The 18,708-nt window shown below is 40.0% G+C and overlaps 1 protein-coding gene and 1 long non-coding RNA gene across 4 annotated transcripts in view; one reads left to right on the forward strand and one right to left on the reverse strand.

Annotated features, from left to right (window-relative positions):
* PLEKHG7 (pleckstrin homology and RhoGEF domain containing G7) overlaps positions 1-18,708 on the forward strand; it is a 202,455-nt gene that overhangs the window by 131,027 nt on the left and 52,720 nt on the right. The window lies entirely within an intron of this gene.
* The window catches only part of LOC135300351 (uncharacterized), a 139,600-nt gene that overhangs the window by 99,441 nt on the left and 21,451 nt on the right, over positions 1-18,708 (reverse strand). The window lies entirely within an intron of this gene.

Here is an 18,708-nt window from a genome sequence, read left to right on the forward strand (position 1 = left end):
ATCTGTCATTTTTCACTGTCTACAGAGGGAATCTAGATAAAGAATGGAGGAACATATTTGTATATTTACAGAAATGACTGATTGATAGGGAAAAAAACAGATAAAATATGGCTATTCAGTCCCTGGTAATTATTCATTATCACAAGAGAAAGAGGCATTTCAGTCTTTACTTCTATTAAAAGAATTAAAATTTTACCAAAGGCTCTTCTGATCTCACTTTAGTTGCTATAAACATGGCACTATTCTGTACATGCCAATAGGGACAAAGAGGTATTTACTGGAGTGGGAGAACATGGCTTTAAGTTCAGTCTCAGGACAGCATTACAGAGGACTCAGCACTCCCAGAACTTCCAGGGCAGTGTTGAGGAGATTACCAGAAGACAGGGTGGCAGCCTATGTAATCATGTTTGTGGCTGTGCCCTCAGATTCAGTTGTTCACAAGATAAGGTTTAAAAGAGGAGCTGATGCAGGCTTTCTTTTATTGCAGCCAGACATATTAAAAAAAACAAACAAACAAACAAAAAAAAAAAAAACCCAAAGTATGGTCCTGTCAGAAACCACGCAAATGAGCAGTTCTGCTGCAATTATTTCAGAAGTGTCTCTCAGGAGACCTGTCAGTTTTGCATCATGCTCTGCTGCTGCCAAGGGATACTGTGGCCATAGGAATCAGCAAACCAAAAATTTCCTTCAGTTGTATTGTGAGGGAGAAAACATAAAATTCCCTTAAATACCAGGTCTTCAATAAAGGTTGCAACAATGGTGCTGTTACTCTGTAAGGACCAGTTTATCCCACTTCTCTTCTTAAACCTTCAACGTGATGCCCTTTCCCTCCAAGCATTTACAGCAGAAGAGAGGGGAAGTATTAGAACAGCTGAACAAGGAGTCATACTTCAGCATGGTTGTTAGTTGAGGTTTTTAAAGCAAAGATTTGTCTCTCAAGAGACTTAGCAAGAGCCAGAGGCATTAAAAAGCAGTCTGCACAAAGCACCAGGCAGCATGGAGGGGGAGATGACTCTGCAGTGCTTGGACTTGACAAGCAACCTTTTCCCTCTTTGAGTTCTGTTATTTTAGGACAGTAATCTGCTGCTCTCAGATTGCTGTCCTTGGCAAAGACTGAGGCTCAGCCAACACATGGATATCCTCGTTTATAGCTGAAACACAGGGCTGGAAACTCAGAGCCTAGATTAGGAGGAGCTCACCACAAAAAAATCCTCTCCTCTCATTATCACCTCTGCTCCATAGCATTTGACATCAGCCTCAGCCTTTCTTGATTGTTTGCTGGAACTGAACATGTTAAAGATAAGCAAGAGCTCTTAGCTAGCTTATGCTTGGGAAAAGGTTAAACTTTGAATTAGAAAGAGCTATGCAGACTTCTTATTTTTTAAGGGCTTCTAAAGGAGGCTACAAATGGACCTTTGTTAGCATGTTTCATGCCAGTGGAAAGGTAGTGCAAATAAACCTTTGACAGGAAAATCATGGACTGCAAATGTTGGGGAAATTAAATCCAAGTATGGTAATTAATTGATTAATTACAAGTAATCAGTTCACTTGGTTACCATGTCTAATGCAAACTAACATTGTATAAAAAGGAAAGCCTTCACCCCACATGTATGGTAATTTTAGAAGTTGCTTCATGATAGGCACAAAATCAAATTTGCCAGCTGTTCCACTAGGAATGGACTTGATTCAAGGCATGGGGTTTCTGCACATTTGTAATGGCATCCCCTATCTGAGTTTGTGCAAATCGTATCTTCCAGGAGTCTAACACCCACTACCCAGATCCCACAGGATCAAAAGGGATTTGTACATAGCTTGAATCCATAAGGAAACAAAGATATTTGGGGCTGGTTTCAGGAACACATTTGCCATACAAAGCACAGCAGCCCCACGTGCCAAGAGTAAATACAGGAATGGTAATATTAAAAATCAGATCTCAAACCCTGGCCATGTCACTTCTTGCAAAAGACACACTGGTTTGACCAAGGCTGGCAATACAGCTCTGTGTTAGGAAGGGTTCTGTATCAGGACAGCAAGTTAGTTTTTGTGTAGTGAAAATTCAGCAAGATAAGTAAATTAAAAAAGCATTAAAATGACAAAGCATAAAAAAATAAACTATTCTCCTCAAACTGCACCTAGTAAATCAGGATGGCAGAGCCCAGAAACAAAATGAGTGTTGTTGCAGTAGAGCAAAGTGACAGGGCCAACAGCAGATGCACTTCTTGGCACTGACTCCTGCAAATTTTGTAAGCAGCAGGGATGAACCTGTTTCACCAAAGATTAAGTCTACACAAAAGCATCACAGTCAGCATTGGGAAAAAGGCTCATCTATTGTACTGGCAAGCAGCACCAAAGATAGAGTACCCTGGAGACAAAATGTGAGGCTACTTAGAAACACACTTGCCAACCTGCAAAGAGAGGCAGCACAATGGCAACTGGTGAAGAAGCAGCTGGGCATGGTGGCACCAGGCTGTGTCTTTCAACCCGTGCTGCAACACTTGCTCGCACAGCCAGCGTGTTGTCACAAAGTGCTTGTCACTTTCCATTTGGTCTCAGAGACATGAATAGGGCCCAGTGTCAAAGGAGGCAGGTTAGGGGCTTGGGCTTGCTTTCCTTTGACAGTCAACAATATTGGCAAGGCTATAGTTACATGATAAGACTGGCCATGTGCAAATTTATATTACAGTTATGACTTATTGTTGGCATTAGAGAAACACCAGGAAGACTTGAGGAGGTTTTGGAAAAATACAGGCCATCATAAACACAGCTTGTAAGAAACACACTTCTAGCGCTTCACAGTCATGCCAAATTCAACAGCAGAAAAGTGGGACTGTTGGCCAATTCTAATGTAAGCATCCTTAACATGGGTAGTGGACAATCCTCCCCAGTTCAATATTTTAACCTCTGGAAAAGCATCTATTCTGTTGCCCACTTAAATGTCCTTCTCAGTTTTTATGTAAGAAGCCCACTTCTGCAGCTGTATTGAGAGAAACAAATCGGCTGTAAAAAGTTCCATTGTATGAATTATGTGCAGGTTTCAAGCTAAAAGAAAATGGAATACTTTTGTGTAAAGTGTGTGTGCCTCTGATCCATGTTATTTGATTAAAAAAATATTTTTTAAAAATTTTCATAATTTTTCCTTCCTATTTGAATTCCCCTCAAAAAGAATCTAAGAAAGTCCTTTTAACAGCAGTGGATGAAAATCCATTACAACACCAATGGTTTTTTAAAAACTTGTATTTTTTTTGTGTATAAAATGTTCTAAAGCCACATACTACTTAATGACTGCAGCAAATTTTAAGCTTTTTTAAATGCTTCCTTGGACCTTTTCCTAGAAAGAAATCAGGCACTGCTGCAAATGATCTGAGGATAATAATTCATTTGAGCAGAAGTTGGTTGCTGGTGTGAGTAGATGCATACGAAGATTTTGTTTTCCAAAGCTGAAATAAAGCCATCTCCCTGGACCACATCAGCACTCTGGAATCAGTATTCTCAAACAGCAAATGCTGTGGGGTGGAATTTCTGACCAGCAGTGATTTTGGTTCATCATTTCAGATGCAGTGTATTCAAGAGTCACCAAAGATTTAACCCCCAAGAAAAGCACTTTCTACAACCTTCACTCAGGGAAACTGCTGCACTCTGCCACTGCACACTCCTGGGGCCACATTTCACAGGAAACAATGAGAGCAAAGCACAGTAACTTTGTGCCAGTAGCTTGTGAGCATGCAAGGAGCTGCTGTATTCATACACAGCAACAATTAAGTACAAGAGCCTCTTCTCCAGCCCAGAGTAGGCTGCGAAGGCAGAGAAAACTTTCTTACATGTGGAAGAAACTTAAATTTTTGTTAGGCCTGAGTAGTTTTATCCTTACTATTCTGAGTCAAAATAGTTGATTCAGGGTATGCTGCAAGATTTTCCTACAGTGCCAGAAGTTTTGAAATGAACAAATATTATTAGAGAAATTATGTACTTAGAATTCAGTTTACCTGTTTTGAAACCACTGGAGAATAATGCTGCACATTCTCTGTTTTTTTTTATTTCTGAGACAATATTTTATCATGACCCACAAAAATTACTGCAAGGTAATATCTCCTTTCTTACCCCTTTGATGTGCAAATGCACATTACTGAAATCTTTCAAGGTTAGAAGTAAATTACTCTAGCTCGCAAGACTGAAGTACCTCTGTCCAAACTTGCATCTTATGAAAAACAAAACAAGCCCACTTAGAAATTCCTGCTCATCCTGAAGATAGATCTATACACAAATTTCTGATAATTTTCTTGTCTGGTCTAGGAGGAAATTTTTTTCAGTGCCTATTCAGGGTAGTATCAGCAACTAGTTCTGTTAAAATGAAAGTCAGCAAATGTTTCCAATACGGTCATTTTTCAGTGGTTTCAAGTCAATCTTCACATATAGAGATAAATGCCTATTTCTTTTTACAGTAGGCCTATGAGGTCATTGCTAGAAAGAGAGAAAAAAATTTTTCTTATAATAAGAATAGAAACAAAAATTGAGAGAAGCCCTTAATGATGAGTTTTTTAATGAAACCTTTAAGTAAAAGTTTCTTATAACATTTCTTCTGAATATAATGAAACTTGGTCAAAAGTGTCAGAAAGAAGATTCCACATATCTATTTCTTTCTCTTTAAACATCAAAAATACCTATGACAATTAGATAGGGTACCCTATAACCTGTGTACCCCACAGACTGTGTAGGTTCCCTAACTATCCAAGCTGACTACAAAATATTTGAGGGGTGTAAGAACCACATCTCCTTCCACCTCCCTTTCTCCTGAATCAGGATCCAGCCTAGTCCCTGATTTCTGGGTGCCAAGCCCTGACCTATGCCTCCAGTAGAGCCCATCCCCAGTGATACTGTGAGCAGTGCTGGGAGCTGTGCCTTTAGCCAGGCGTGGGCAGGACCTCTGTCAGCTGCTGGCTTGGACAAGAGCAAGGGGCTCATGGATCTGCTCCAGCCTGAGGGAGCAGACCCTGGCTCCCACACCTGCTCACTTTATTTCTTCTACACTCTGCAGACAGACCTGAGCAGTGCTACACATGACCAACAAGTCTGCTGGGACACAAAGCGTGTGTCTGGTAAATGAACTGAGTCTTCACTCGTGGAGACTTGCCTGCAGTCTGAGATGTCAGCACCCTGCAACCCAGTGGGCACACTGCAACAGCCCACTACAGGATCAGCTTCTCCTGCCCACTCCTTCTTCCAAGTGTATCCAGAAAGTTTAACTAGTCTAAACAGTTAGTTAAAAGATGAACACTTCACACTTCTGCCAAACAGGTCACTCAGTGTTGCACCCATAGCTTCATCTTACTTATGTGTTATCAATATGCATTTGCCACAGGCTGTCTAAAAATTGTCCCATCTCCCACCGCAGTGCTTGACAGGAACCCAGCTCATGGACAGTGCAATCCAAATGCTCATTCATCTAAGATATGTTCACTGTACTAAACACAGCAAGATTGGTTAAAGACACTTTCTTTGGTGTCTCAGTGTCTGCGTCACACACCAGAGAGCAGAACAGTGAAGGAGCCCCTTCATTCCTGAATGCATTGACATGCAATCCTCATCACAGAGAAACTCCTACAGTCCTGTGGGTGACTTATCTACAGACTTAAATGTATGAAAACACTTCAAGAAATTTATTCTGTTATCATTTTATGGCAAAATGCAAGAATTATTTTTTGCTAGTTCATAATATACTTTAGGTTAGACTTAATTTCTAAGCACACATGATGGTGGTTTAAGACTAAGAGTTAGGGCATTAGACACACAAGAATGGCTACTCCCACTCAGATATTTTTACTTAGCCTCAGCAAGTCCTCCAATACAATGCCCACATCCTCCTCCACCCAGGTGTCATAGGTTGCACCTTTACCTTTCACTTGACTGACAGATACAAATCAGACTTAGGAGCACACATTAAAGAGAGTGGATTTCTAGTTTGCAATAAAGATTTCAACTTGGATACTGTTATTGTACTGAGACAGAATTTTTTCAGCCTAACTCACCAGCCAAAATCTTCCTGTATTAAAAGCTCTCTAAACTAATCCTTCTGTAGGTGAAATACACCCATGTATCAGAGACACACAGGCACCCAAGAGGGATAGGAAGAGATTGTATTTTAGTGTTTCTTTACAAAAATTGGTTTCATTCATTTATTTCTAAGGCTTTTATTTCAAAGAATACTCTTTTCAGTGCCATATTCATTTGAAGTGACTGATAAGCAAAAAATTTCTCACAGTCATTATTGGAAAGTTTTTATTTCCTCTTGGAGTATTGCCTATTTCTTTCATTTACTAGAATTGTTTCACACTGATAAATAGGAGGAAAGTTCATCAGGAAAAAATCTTACTATCTTAAGGCAAAGATGGAGATATCCAACCTCTTAATATCTTAGAACAAATCTGACAAATTGCAAAATTTTACTCACTCGTATAAGTATTTCAGCCACACTTAAGGAACCAGTATATACATTTTCATTAAGTAAAAATATTATCATTCATCTCTTAATATTTTGTTTTTCTTGTTGAGCTTGGCAACTATGAATTAATACCAGCCCTTGCTACTAATCGGCCCGTTATTCCTCAGTGATCCATATCCAATATTAAAAGTTATATATTTTCAGGCAAAGTGCTTAAAGCATTCCATAAAAGCAATAAAAATATTTATCCTTGGTTTGCAGACAGTACCACAGAGGTGATCTGATGGTGCAAAATAGTTCATAAATCTGTTACAGAGTTAAGAGCAGAGCCCACATACCTCTGATCTTATTTCCCTCTCCCAGTCAGTTTTTGCATCATGTAACAGGAGGAACAAAGATGATGTGCAAAACTTCACTAAATAAATCCAAGATCACCTCACCCACATTCTATGCATAACAGATCTTGTCTTACCAAGAATGACAAAATCAAAATGAGTTCACTTTATTAAAGACTAGAAAAGATGCCTCTGAGCATCACAGTGCTGAGCTTTTTTGTACAGTTGCATATGCAAGGGCTAATCTTGGAGATTGTTGCCCAAGGCTGATCAGAACTGGAGGCCTTCATAATTATAGCATTCCCTAATTATAGAAAGGATAACACTTCCATTTATGAACAAATGTATGGGTAATTGTTCAGTGACAATGGGAAGAAAAATAAAGGACTGTGACCATTTGAAGAGGTTTATGAAAACATACTACATAATTACAAGCATATTTAAGTGCAAATAAGTCTTCCTAAATTGCCACTCTTCCCTGCACTTTTCCCTGCACTAGTGAGGCATTGGCCTTGGGCTGAGGGCTGGCCGTGCTGGTGGTGGGCTTATCTCTGCCCAGAGGGAGGCAGGTGATGGGAAGTGGTAAATTGATGTCTTTAGGAAAGGCTCAATGCTCATGGAGGTATCATAACATCCAATCCAGACAGGAATGAACAAGAGGTGTGCCTGCAGTTGTAGTTCTGAGTACCTGCAGAATTTTGTTTCTCCTTCATTACGTTTCTGTAATGCAAAGTGGCTCTCCTTTGAGGAGGTGACCAGCAAGAGATGCCCAGTGCCTTGGGGACATGAGACAGCCATTCCTGAGAGCTGCTGTGCCTTGCAGCAAATGCAGGAGAGCTGTGGTTCAGGAGGCTTGGTCATGTCAGCAGGGACACTGTTCATCAGAAATACACAACCATGGCCTTGGCCTTAGTGCTCTTCCACCAGCCAGCATGTCAGTGGGTTTGCTCCTTTTCACAGCCTGATGTTAACTGAGGGCTCAGCTGTCTACCTGCACACACAGGCTGCCATCAAAGCTGTAAGCCTGCTGTCATTCAGAGCAGCTGAGCATTAGTCCCCAAGTCTTTTCTTCTAGAAAAAATTGGTGCTTTCGCTTGCGCCTACTGCCAAAAGCACACTTTGAAACCACCAGCATCCCTTACAGGGACAGAGACTGGATCAAGATCTGAGACTGACAGAGAGGTGGAAAGGAGCCAGCTGCCAGGAGCTTAAGCAGCACAGCTCCCAAGGGGCAATCACATCAGAAAGGCACACAGCTCTGCTGAACCACTTTAAGCTATGGAGCTGGGGCCCAGCTGCTCCCTTAACAGCTCACTCTGCTAAACCAGACCTCAGCAACCTCAGCACAGCCCTCCCCATCTCTCCCTTGTGCTTCAGAAACGCAGAATTGCTGAAAGCTTGTTTCCTTAAGTCTTTTCCTCTGGCAGGATATCAGTGAACAGGCATCTCATCTAGACATTTACACCCTGAGTGGGCAGTGATGAGGAGAGAGAGAGCCACGATGTTGCCATTAAGGAGCAATTTTTCCATGTAACACATATAGACCAGGAAAGTTCCATGACAGTGAGTATTATCAGAACTGATCCCTAATCATCCTTCTCTAGAACATTCTTTCCAGCTATATCTGAGTGCTCTTGTGTTTACAGAGATATGAGACTTGGGGCCAACCTTCCCTTATTAAAACCATTTGTTTAAAAAATGTACATGCAAGCAGAGGAACATCTACCAACACTATAGGATGGAAAATATAGAAGTATAACAAACTGGTTTACATTTTTTCAGATTGAGTTAATGGAAAAAGTTATCACTTGACTGTTTATAGTCATCATGATAAATGCTGACAGATTTTATATAGGCTATAATATCCATCTGGAAGATGTTTGGATATTTCCAAATTTCAGGAACAGTCATTTTATTTGCAAGACAAAGGAAAAAGCTAAGGTTTGAACTGACTGCCCCATTCCACAAGGAAAATAACTTTTTTTATATAATTCTGCAAACATGTTAAGCTCCTGTGTAGAAAGTTTCATATTTTAGCATTAGACCTAGTTCCTTTGAGGGTTTTTTTTAAAGTAGCCTTGAACATACGGTTTGATATGCTTTATTTAAAAGAATTTTCTTTAAAAGATCCATCCAGATACTAAATTTCTTCAGGCATCTGAAATGCTGATCATGAGGACTGCCTGACTACTTGAGAAAAGGTACTTGTTTGGAGGCAAATCTGATGTCTGACTCTTGTGAAATGAGGGCATTAAGATATCTTGCACAGGATAAGCTGCAAGGCATTTTTAAAAGAAACAGCTGGTTCCTTCCAACCTGGGCAGGAGGCAGTCAGAATTTCCTTTGTTTTTAGAAGATTTTAAACTAACTCTATTGTTTAGGGAAGGACTGTAAGCTACCAAATGCCTAAGAAATATTGTGTCTTGTCTGTGCTACACCATCTGTCTTTGTAAAGCTACTGCAATATTAGAAGTCTTCCTGTTTGGCATTTCATGTTTTATGTATGCTGTGATATCTTTTTGTAGTATTAACTTAAATATTGCAAGACTGTCTGCAGGTTTAGAGAAAAAATTTCCTTCTCCCTCCCCTTCCTACCAACAGATATTGATATATTCACTGGAATTCAGTAATTCTAGTAGGGGGTAGGGGCTTCCTGCAGTCCATCTGTAGGGCTTTCTCCTCACAGTGTATATAGGATATGGCTTTACATTTCACACAGCCCAAGGGACATAACTTCTGACAGTGCCTTGCTGGCTCACAAGTGGCAGGACAGACATTGTCCCTCATGAGGCATCTCCCATGCAACTCACAGGGTGCTGGAGAAATGGGCAGGAATAAAATATTTTTCATGGAAAAATTATATCCTTGTAAATCAACAGAAAGGACAGAGATTTGAAGGCACATAAAATTCTACAAGGGTGACAAAGCTAGATTATCTAGGCAAACTCCCCAAAATGTTCCAGTTCACTGGATTTTACGACTTAAGAATATGGGGACTGGAATTCTAAATGTGTCCATGATGAACTCAACATCAGGAGTCATCATGAAATATGGTTCTAGGCACAGCTTGTCTCTACCAAAGCCCAGACTACACATCTAAGGTCAACAGAAATGTGGTCAGAGTGAGAGAGGGGAAATCACTTTCCTTCCTCCTTCTTTCAAAATAAAAGAGAAACTCGGCAATTTTAAACTGTAATGGAATGAATGGAGATTTAAATGATGCTTAAATGGAGATTTAAATGGAGATTTAAATCAATGGCTCAAGAAAAATTGTGATTTCACTTGTGTCAGTGTTTGACAACACAAAAAGGAGACTGAAGTTGATCTCCATACACCTCAAACACCTAAGGGCCAGGATTACAGGACATTCCTTCATTTCCAAACTAAACTGGCCTTCATGACTAGCTCCTCTACTTGCTCATCAAGAGAGTCCTAAAAACTTTTATTAGAGTGAAGAGGAGCCATGTCTAGAAGAAGACTGCCCCCCATCAAAATGCATCATCCAAATAACTTGGAAACAGACAACTGTTTCTCCTTGAAAAGAGACACAGAGAAGCCTTGGAAACATCAGGGTTAGTGCTGAATTCTCCCTTATTCTTGCTACCAAGGACTGCATCAAGCTTCTGAAACACCTTTCTCAGGAAAACAAAAAAAGAGACTGAATTCTTTCTCTTTGGCTTTTCATCCTTATGCATTACAGGTGGCAGACAGGCTTGGCAGTGCTTTTAGGGCCTGATGGACACAGAATGACAGACCTAAGAAACCATAAAAAACACAAACAAATCAATGTAATCTCAATATGCCATCAAATTCAATGTTGAACATGCAGTAAAAATCAGACTCTTCACAAATTTGTGGGACTGCTTAGAGTGATGCATTAAGTAACTTGCTGACAAATCATATATTTCATTATTTATTACTTGGCATAACCACTTTAAATGAATAAAATTGCCTGGTTGGTGAAGGTAGAATAAAAGTCATTGACTTCAGTAATTGTTACAGTATTTACCCCAATACTGAGACCAACAGAAAAAAAAAAAAAAAAGAAAAAAAAACCAAACATTTTAAGCAAATAAAACAAAAATTTTATAGCTTGCAATTGAACATTTTAATACCATTTGTATTACTTTTAATATTAGCCTAGCATTCCAGAGGCAAATATGAGGGTTGTTTTTTTTCATTTCTTAAGGCAGTAATGCAATTCCATATAAGAGGTAATTACCTACAGCAAAGGAATGTAGATTATTACACATGAGCAATCGGTGTGAAAGTATGGCTAGTTCAGCAGGATTCTTTTTTTATTTGAGAAGTTATAGAGGTCATGGCACTGCAATCAGTTGCAGACCTGCTTTCTTTTGTAGGTTTGCCTTCACATTTGCCTTTTGAACATGAAAAAGACTATTTTTTTCCATGGAGAGGAAAAATAGGTGTTCTGCACACTTTTCCATTAATAGGGAGCTGCTCTGTGTGAACAATTAAACCAAAAATAAATAAAGCTTATTCCTATCCGGGAGCACAGTCGAGTCAAACACCAAAAAAATAGTCAAAACAATGGTCTTTGAAGGCTGGCATAACTCCAGAAAAAAATTACAAAGCAAAGGATATTCAGTTTTGAAACGTGTTGAACAAAGTAGAAAATAAAAACCTCTTGAATTCACATAACAGATATATTTGTTTTGATCTAAACCTTTTCAATCTCAACTCACAATTCAAGCTTTGTTGAAAATGGAGTGATGACACAAGAGAATTACGAAAAGCAACTGAGAGGTGTAATTCATATTGTTCAGGGAAAAAAAAAAGTTCCAGTTATCAGGAATAACCAGAGTGGAAAAAATAAATATGATCATCTGAAATCACTCAAGCTTCCGTATTTATCATTCATGATAAATATTAGAAAATACATTATTTTTCTTTTACTGCACAATAACCAACATAAAACCTAGAAACTTGGAAAATAGAAGGAAAATAGGAAAATTTTTTTTTTTCTAGCAAAGAAAGTATGCAAAAATAGTTATAAATTCCTTTAAATCTAAGAATCTCAAAAGTCAGGAAGAATGGGTTCTTGTATATCTGAAAAGCAACTTCAGAATTTGTCATTCTCTGCTTAATGAATTCCTCTCCCAGTAAATCTTCCAAGACTTGTGTGAATGCCAGCTGCAAACCAGCTGCTCATGAACAGCTAAGTGACCAGCCAAGGCAGGTTTTAGATGCTCTGTTTGTTTCTTCCTTCATTAAGGTGGGGAAAGGTAGGGAGTTCTAGGACACAGCAAAGGCTGTGGGCTCTATACAGCTCAACAGATTCCACATCAGGGTTTAACAGCGTTACCCCAATACACAGGTTGAGCTTTTCTTTTTTCCTTTCCTTTTTCTTTTCTTTTTAATTTGAGTTTAAGGATAATTTCAGGTCTTTGTAAGAAGAAGTTTCACTTCTGAGACGACCAAGGTAATTCCTGGCCTGAAGGATTTACCAGTGACAACCTCTCCCGGGTCACCAGCACTTCAGTGCTAATGTTTATAAAGGTCTCTGTTGGGATACCACACACAACATGGTGTTACAGTTAATGTCCAAACATTGCCTGACGTATAAATGATCTGCAAAGTCATAACAGTTTTCAGTCACATTTGTAGCACCACCCAATTCTACTTGAATTCTGATGAAGTTTGAAAAACATTGTCACTCTGGAATGTCACTATCTGCTAAGGGAGGATGTATGCTGCAATGTATTGTAATATAATAAATAAGTTCCTGGTTGTCAATTTTAATAATTGCTCTAACAGACACTGGAGAGGTGATGACTGAACTTTATTACAAAAAAATAATTACATATGCAAATTCCTGGGATATTTGAAAATACTTTATAACTCTTTTTGAGATCATGTGTGCCTGAAAACCTAAAAACTGATACTTGTATTGAAATATATGTTAAAAAGCCCAAACAGAAACTAGGGTGAGAAGCTGAAAAGCTGTAATAATTTTGGAAACAGAATTGTATATTAGATTTAGATTTCTGAACGTCTAACTCTTCACTGCCTTATTTAAGCTTCCCCTAATCAATTTGTCTTTCCTCCAGTTACCAATATCCTCATATTTTCACAGTGCTGATTTCCTTGCAAACTTCTTCAGCAGTATTGCATGAACACATAAACAGGACTCAAAAGGACTCTGAACAATTAACAAATATTAATTACATTGAGAGAGATTCCTTGTAGAGGAGGCACTGTGCTTGGCCACTGCCCACCTCTCCCTGCATTGTAAGTCACTCTTTTTCTCACAAGCTCAGTTGTTTCTTCTGGAAGTTTTATGAGTATGCTGAGGATTTGAAGTAAAAGCTTTATCAGCCAAAAATTAACTACCAGCTGCCTGTCCAAGTGCCAGACTTACATGTTGACCAGGTGTCATTTTAACTGTTCTAGCTTCTGCATAATCTCCTATTCTCTGCTCATTTAGACTGCAAACTGCTCTGAGCAAGGACTTTCTCTTCATGAAAATATACTGGGGTATAAGATGAGGGCATTGGTTTCAATCAGGGCTCAGGTTTAAAGCCATAAGGGTTGTGTAAGTTACAGAGTCACCATCTACACGAGCACACACATGCTCATGAAGCTTGCATAAGTGTGCATAAAGATATTTGTCCATTCACAGACAGATTTGTAAATAAACATACAATGCATATATTTGACATGCTATATGTACAGAATAAAAACAATTTACTTAGATTTAGACATCAAAATCTATATGCATCATATCTGACTCACTTCATGAGCAAAGAGGGGAAATAAGAAACACTCCAAAATCAAACCCCATCCAGCAGCATGACACTGTGGAGTGATTCTAATAAAACCATTTTTAAAAAACTGGGGTAGCCTAGAGAGAGAAAAGTCAGACTGCAATGAATCATGTACAGTTTGTAACAAAAACTGAAACAGCCCCAAGATCTTCAGGATGGTGTTACAGCTTTACTGAATCTCCTCAATTTAAAAATTCATCACAGGAGGCTGTCACTAACAATGTATAAAGCTGTTAGTTCAGTATTCCCTTAAGAGGCAATAATTTTCCACATGCTGGAGATATTAATGTGAAAAAATTCCTTCTACATAAAAAAGTCCTGAGTGCATTTGGCTTCAGAGAGTAAAAGGAGTTAGAAGATCAGTTCTTGTCATAGGTTCTTTATCAGTATATATGCCTCACTAATGGAGCCTTTCTTAGCTGCAACAAGGGATGTTTCTAAGAAGCCTTGGACTAGAGGTTTTCACTACAAGGAGTTCAGAGCTTGGTAAAGTGCCCTCAGATGTAAAGAAGCTCTGAGGAAATTAGATTGGCAAGTGAGGATGGAAAGAGGATGAGAGGGAGATAAGAGACAGAAATAACTTTAGGGATAAGGGAAAAGGTTCTTCTAGCTAATATGACTGCCAAAAAGGACTCTTTCTGTTCCACTTGCTAACATTCCCTTGAATGAAAAGGACCCTGGCACTTTCCCTTAAAATCTAAAGACAGCAAGGTTCACACCAGAAAGATGTATACCTACAGAAAATGTAAATTTCATTCCCTGAAACCAGTAAGAATCTGGACGTTCCCTTTCTGGCATTACAGTGCCTTCTTTGGTTATTAATTCCTTTCAAACTAATATAAGCTGCCCTGAAGACCAGAAAGTGCTCTTGTTCTAAGTGCAGTGGTTTACCACATCAGCAGTCTCCAGCTCTCCTCTCTCTCTCCGTCTGGGAGAAATGCACAGAGGGAAGACAAATAGCAAGGCCTGGTTTGCACCAGCTCACAGCACAGTGGATTTGTCGCCATGTATTGAGACACCAGCTCATGAAAAAGAGGGAGCCAAGGCTGGAAAAGGAATGGCAACCCCTAAAGCACTGCATGTTCATGTGGTGAGCACGGGCTCTTGGCTCAGCAGCAGGTACACTCTGGATCATGCCAGCGTGGTGTGCTCTCTGTGGCTCTGCTTCAGAGCTTGTACCATGTCCTGTTGCACTGCTGGGCTGGATGCTCTCAGACATCCCTCTGCTCCTTGGAACTGAGTCAGTTCACCCAGAGAAGTGTCTCCTATGGCCACCAAGGAAAGAGATCTGAAAGTACCTCAAAAAGGAGTAATAGCCTTGAATCAGGGAAAATTCCATGTCCTGGTGGGTTAGCTTCATGGTGTAGCTTTCCTAACTTCCTTTTGAAAGCAGAGATTATGGAACACAGGTGCTACAAACAGCAAGGAGTGGTAACTGGTATGATCAGAAGAAATGGTGTGGACTGAGACATTCTGCACCAAAATGCAACCACGTTGCAAACACAGAGAGCCTTTTTGGGTCCTCAGGGCTAACAGTGAAGTGCTCATCATCCAAAGTAGATCAGCCTTGCCACACACAGCAGCTTTGAAACCCACTACAAGATAAATTCCAAACTGTTAATTCTGCTTGAAAATCCTTACCATCTAAAATGAAGAATTAGGGTGAAAAGGGTTTATTTAGGAGCTTCCATCTTTCTGGGTAGAATAAAGAAGCAATGACCCCTGGAGTCCAGGGCAGGTTGCAGTGCCACTGGGAGTCAGCAAGTGCTGCAGAGGGCTGAGGTGGGGCAAAACCCACAGCCTGCTCACTGCTGAGAACAGTGACAATGTCACAGACCAGCTGCAGTTTTTGGTCATTTCAGAGTCTTAAGAAAGTTACTGTGAGAACATAAATGAAATAAATACTTATAATATTTATAAATAATATCAAAAGTGAAGGGAGCAAAATGAAAAGCAGAGAGGAACACCAATATCCAGGAATCTGAGTTTGAGACAGAAGACTGTTCAGCCCTGGGGATCATTTTTCATCATCAACCAAAATGTCAAGTACTTTAGTCAGAAAAACTTAATATTTCCCTTGGGAAAGCAATTCTAAATGAGTTCTGAATTATCTCATGACAACCAGAAACTACAGAGAAATTTAGGACTCTAATCCTTTCTAGATTCTTTTCCCATGCATCCCTACTTGAAATGAATTTTAGCATTAACACAGCTGATTACTGCTTTACAAGGATATCATTACAGCTTTGGCAGCTGGAACTACAACACCTAATACAGAGATCAGTTAATTCCTTGACTTTACCCTTCCTATTCTCCCCACGTGCCCCCAAATCAATGAACAGGATTTTCCAAGTTACTTTATAAAATATACCCAGCAAACATTGAAATATTTTCTCATCCAGCTGTTTCACATTCATGGCAATTTTTTTTTCTAAGCATTGGGCAATGCTATTATAAAAGAACACTGAACCCAATGATTAATGCTGAAGAAACTGCTGTCAAGAATGTGGGTTTTTCCTGACTCAAGAAACCCCTCCACAGAGCCCAGTAAACCTTAGTTAATGGTTTTCTAGTACAAGTAAGAAAACAAAGTCACTTCCAACTTGCTTTTACTGTGAGTGAAGCTCAAGGTAGCAGTGAGTGGGTGGGCTCACTTTCTGGGTCACACACTGGGAGGTAAAGAAAGAAGCAAGTAAAGTTTAAGTCCTCTTTCTTCCACTCTCCTCCTTCCCCTCAAGCTGGTTTCTTCAGCACAGGTAAGCATGGGGGCAGAGTAAAACAGGCTTAGGTCTGTTTGTCATGGCTGAGGTTGTAAAAGAACTTGGTGTAAAAACACTTTGCTAGGCTGCTATGGGCCTCTTGTCAGTGAGTCCAGGCTGGCCCTAGAGCAGGAGGGCGTGGAATATTCACATCCCTGAGCTAGCCCCTACAAAGGACTGCTGTATCTAGAGACACTCCCACAGCTGCCTTCACACTCACAGAGGAACCTGTCTGAGCTGGCATCACAGTGGTTTGACTCTATACTGCTCTCACACAGATGCAGTTTCATCCTGGGTTTCGTATTCTAAGCTACATCTCTAAAAGAAGCAATGGGGAACCTCATCTCAAAAGAACAGAGAAGAAAGGAAAATGGAACTGAAATCTAAGTTCAATACACTTGTGACATCTACCAGACAGTTTTGCTGGTCTCAGTTAGAGTATATAATGGCACAGATTCCACACTTGTCAAAAGACAGAAAGAAAAGCAGCCTGTTTTTATAGGTAGAATTAGTCTTGAGCTTAAATTACAGAATTTTACAACAGAAGAATTTGAAATGCAGGCTATGGTTGTGAAGCAAAAAATAGATATGCTGGAGAAGTTTGCAAAACCTCACATCACCAGATTCACCCATCTGTAATTTAAACCTTCTCCCTCGCTCCCAGGGGAAAAAATTGTGTGTCCTAGAAGTGCCTTCCCTCTCACTGCTTGGTAAGTGGATTGCCTTCCTGCCTCAGGCAGTTCTTGGATTAGATCCACAGTCAAACAAAGATGCAGTCTGGCACTGAGCTTGACCATTTGTATTCTTCAAGTGGTCTAAAGATTTTCTCATCTGGAGTTTTTCCATTCTGCTCTGTAACATCTGAAGATAGCTTTTCTTTCCCTCCCTCCCATATGTCACACTGGAATCAAGATGCCAATGTAACAAAGATATTTTGACCGATGTTACATAAATGCCAACCTGGGGAATTTCTAGTTTAGCTGCACCAGACAGATCATGATGGGCAGATTGATTTCACTGGAACTTAATGGATGAAGTCAGGAACAAAATCCTCTCCCTCTGTGGTAAGGACAAGAGCTACCTTTAAAAAAAAAATTCAATTCCTTAAACAATTCCAGGCCTAGACAAAAGCTCTTTAAATTAACCAAAGTCATTCCTACACTGGAAATATAAAACATGAGCTTTGAAAAATAAACTAACTGAAAGGTTCTCTCAGGGAAAGAAAACATCCTAATTTTTCTGGTTACAAGACCAGCTATATCTATTTAAAAATTGTAATTACACTTACTGAATACATTCAATATGGTTTAATTTTCCTGTTCTGTTCAAGGCTTGGTACAATTTACACACTTTTCTCATAACTATTTCTGTAAGCATTACCACAAGAGAATTAATGTCACAAATAAAACTACAGTCTGTAGTTCTTAGTCCATAGCTTTCCATTCAGATGAAAGATACTTTGTGAAAATGAACAAAGATAGGAAGTAAGCAGGAAATTATGAGAGAAGGCAAATGAAAAAGATTCAGCATGCTTCTCACAATGGGATCCTGCAGCTGTGGCAATAAGGAGGGACAGAGGAACCAAAGTTTGAAGGCAGGAAGACTTGTAAAAAAACCTCAAAGCAATGGTTTTGGATATTCATGTCCAATGTTTCACAACTTTGGGAACATGTCTGTAAGCAGCTGCCTAAGAGAAAGCCAGCTTGTAGTTTGTTACGAACAACATCCTTCCTTGTTACTGCCTGTCAGTCCATAAAACAGCAGTTGGGTCATTTTATATTATTTTTTGGTTTTGTTCCTAAAACTTCATCCATTTCTGCTTTCAGCTTTACTGAGCCTACTGCTGTCACCTTCACCTTGACATGCATGGTTTCACTGCCATCAGCTTCAAATGGATACAAGCCACAATGTGCAATCACAGACAGAAATCCAGCCCCCCACCACGTGAGCTGGGAGGAAATGCAGGTCCTGCAGCCCTCTGTCAGTCAGAGATCCTGCAAGGGCTGAGCCTGCTCCTGCTAGAGCTGCTCCTAGCCAGTATGGAGAGGTGATTTACAGCTGCCTCAAACTCTGATCTGCAATGCAGACATCAGCCTCCATCCCTGCAGTGCCTGTCCAAGAGGGTCCAGCTGCACACGTGGCATCTCTAGGTGTTACTGCGCGCACAGAGCTGGGTGTGCATCCTGCCTCCTTTCCCTGGCCACAACCCAAAAAGGAGGAATCTCTCTCCAGGGTGGAGCTGAGTTCCTGGGAGAGTGCTGGAAGCAGACTTCCCAGAGAAGCAAGGTGCTCCAGACATTATTCCTTCAGCCAGCCAGGCAGAGCAGCAAGAATGATCTTGCCTCACCCACAAGGCATAAGCCAACACTGTACCAGCATGGAGTCCCCAC

The sequence above is a fragment of the Passer domesticus genome, chromosome 5, assembly GCF_036417665.1.
Source record: "Passer domesticus isolate bPasDom1 chromosome 5, bPasDom1.hap1, whole genome shotgun sequence".
NCBI lineage: Eukaryota > Metazoa > Chordata > Aves > Passeriformes > Passeridae > Passer > Passer domesticus.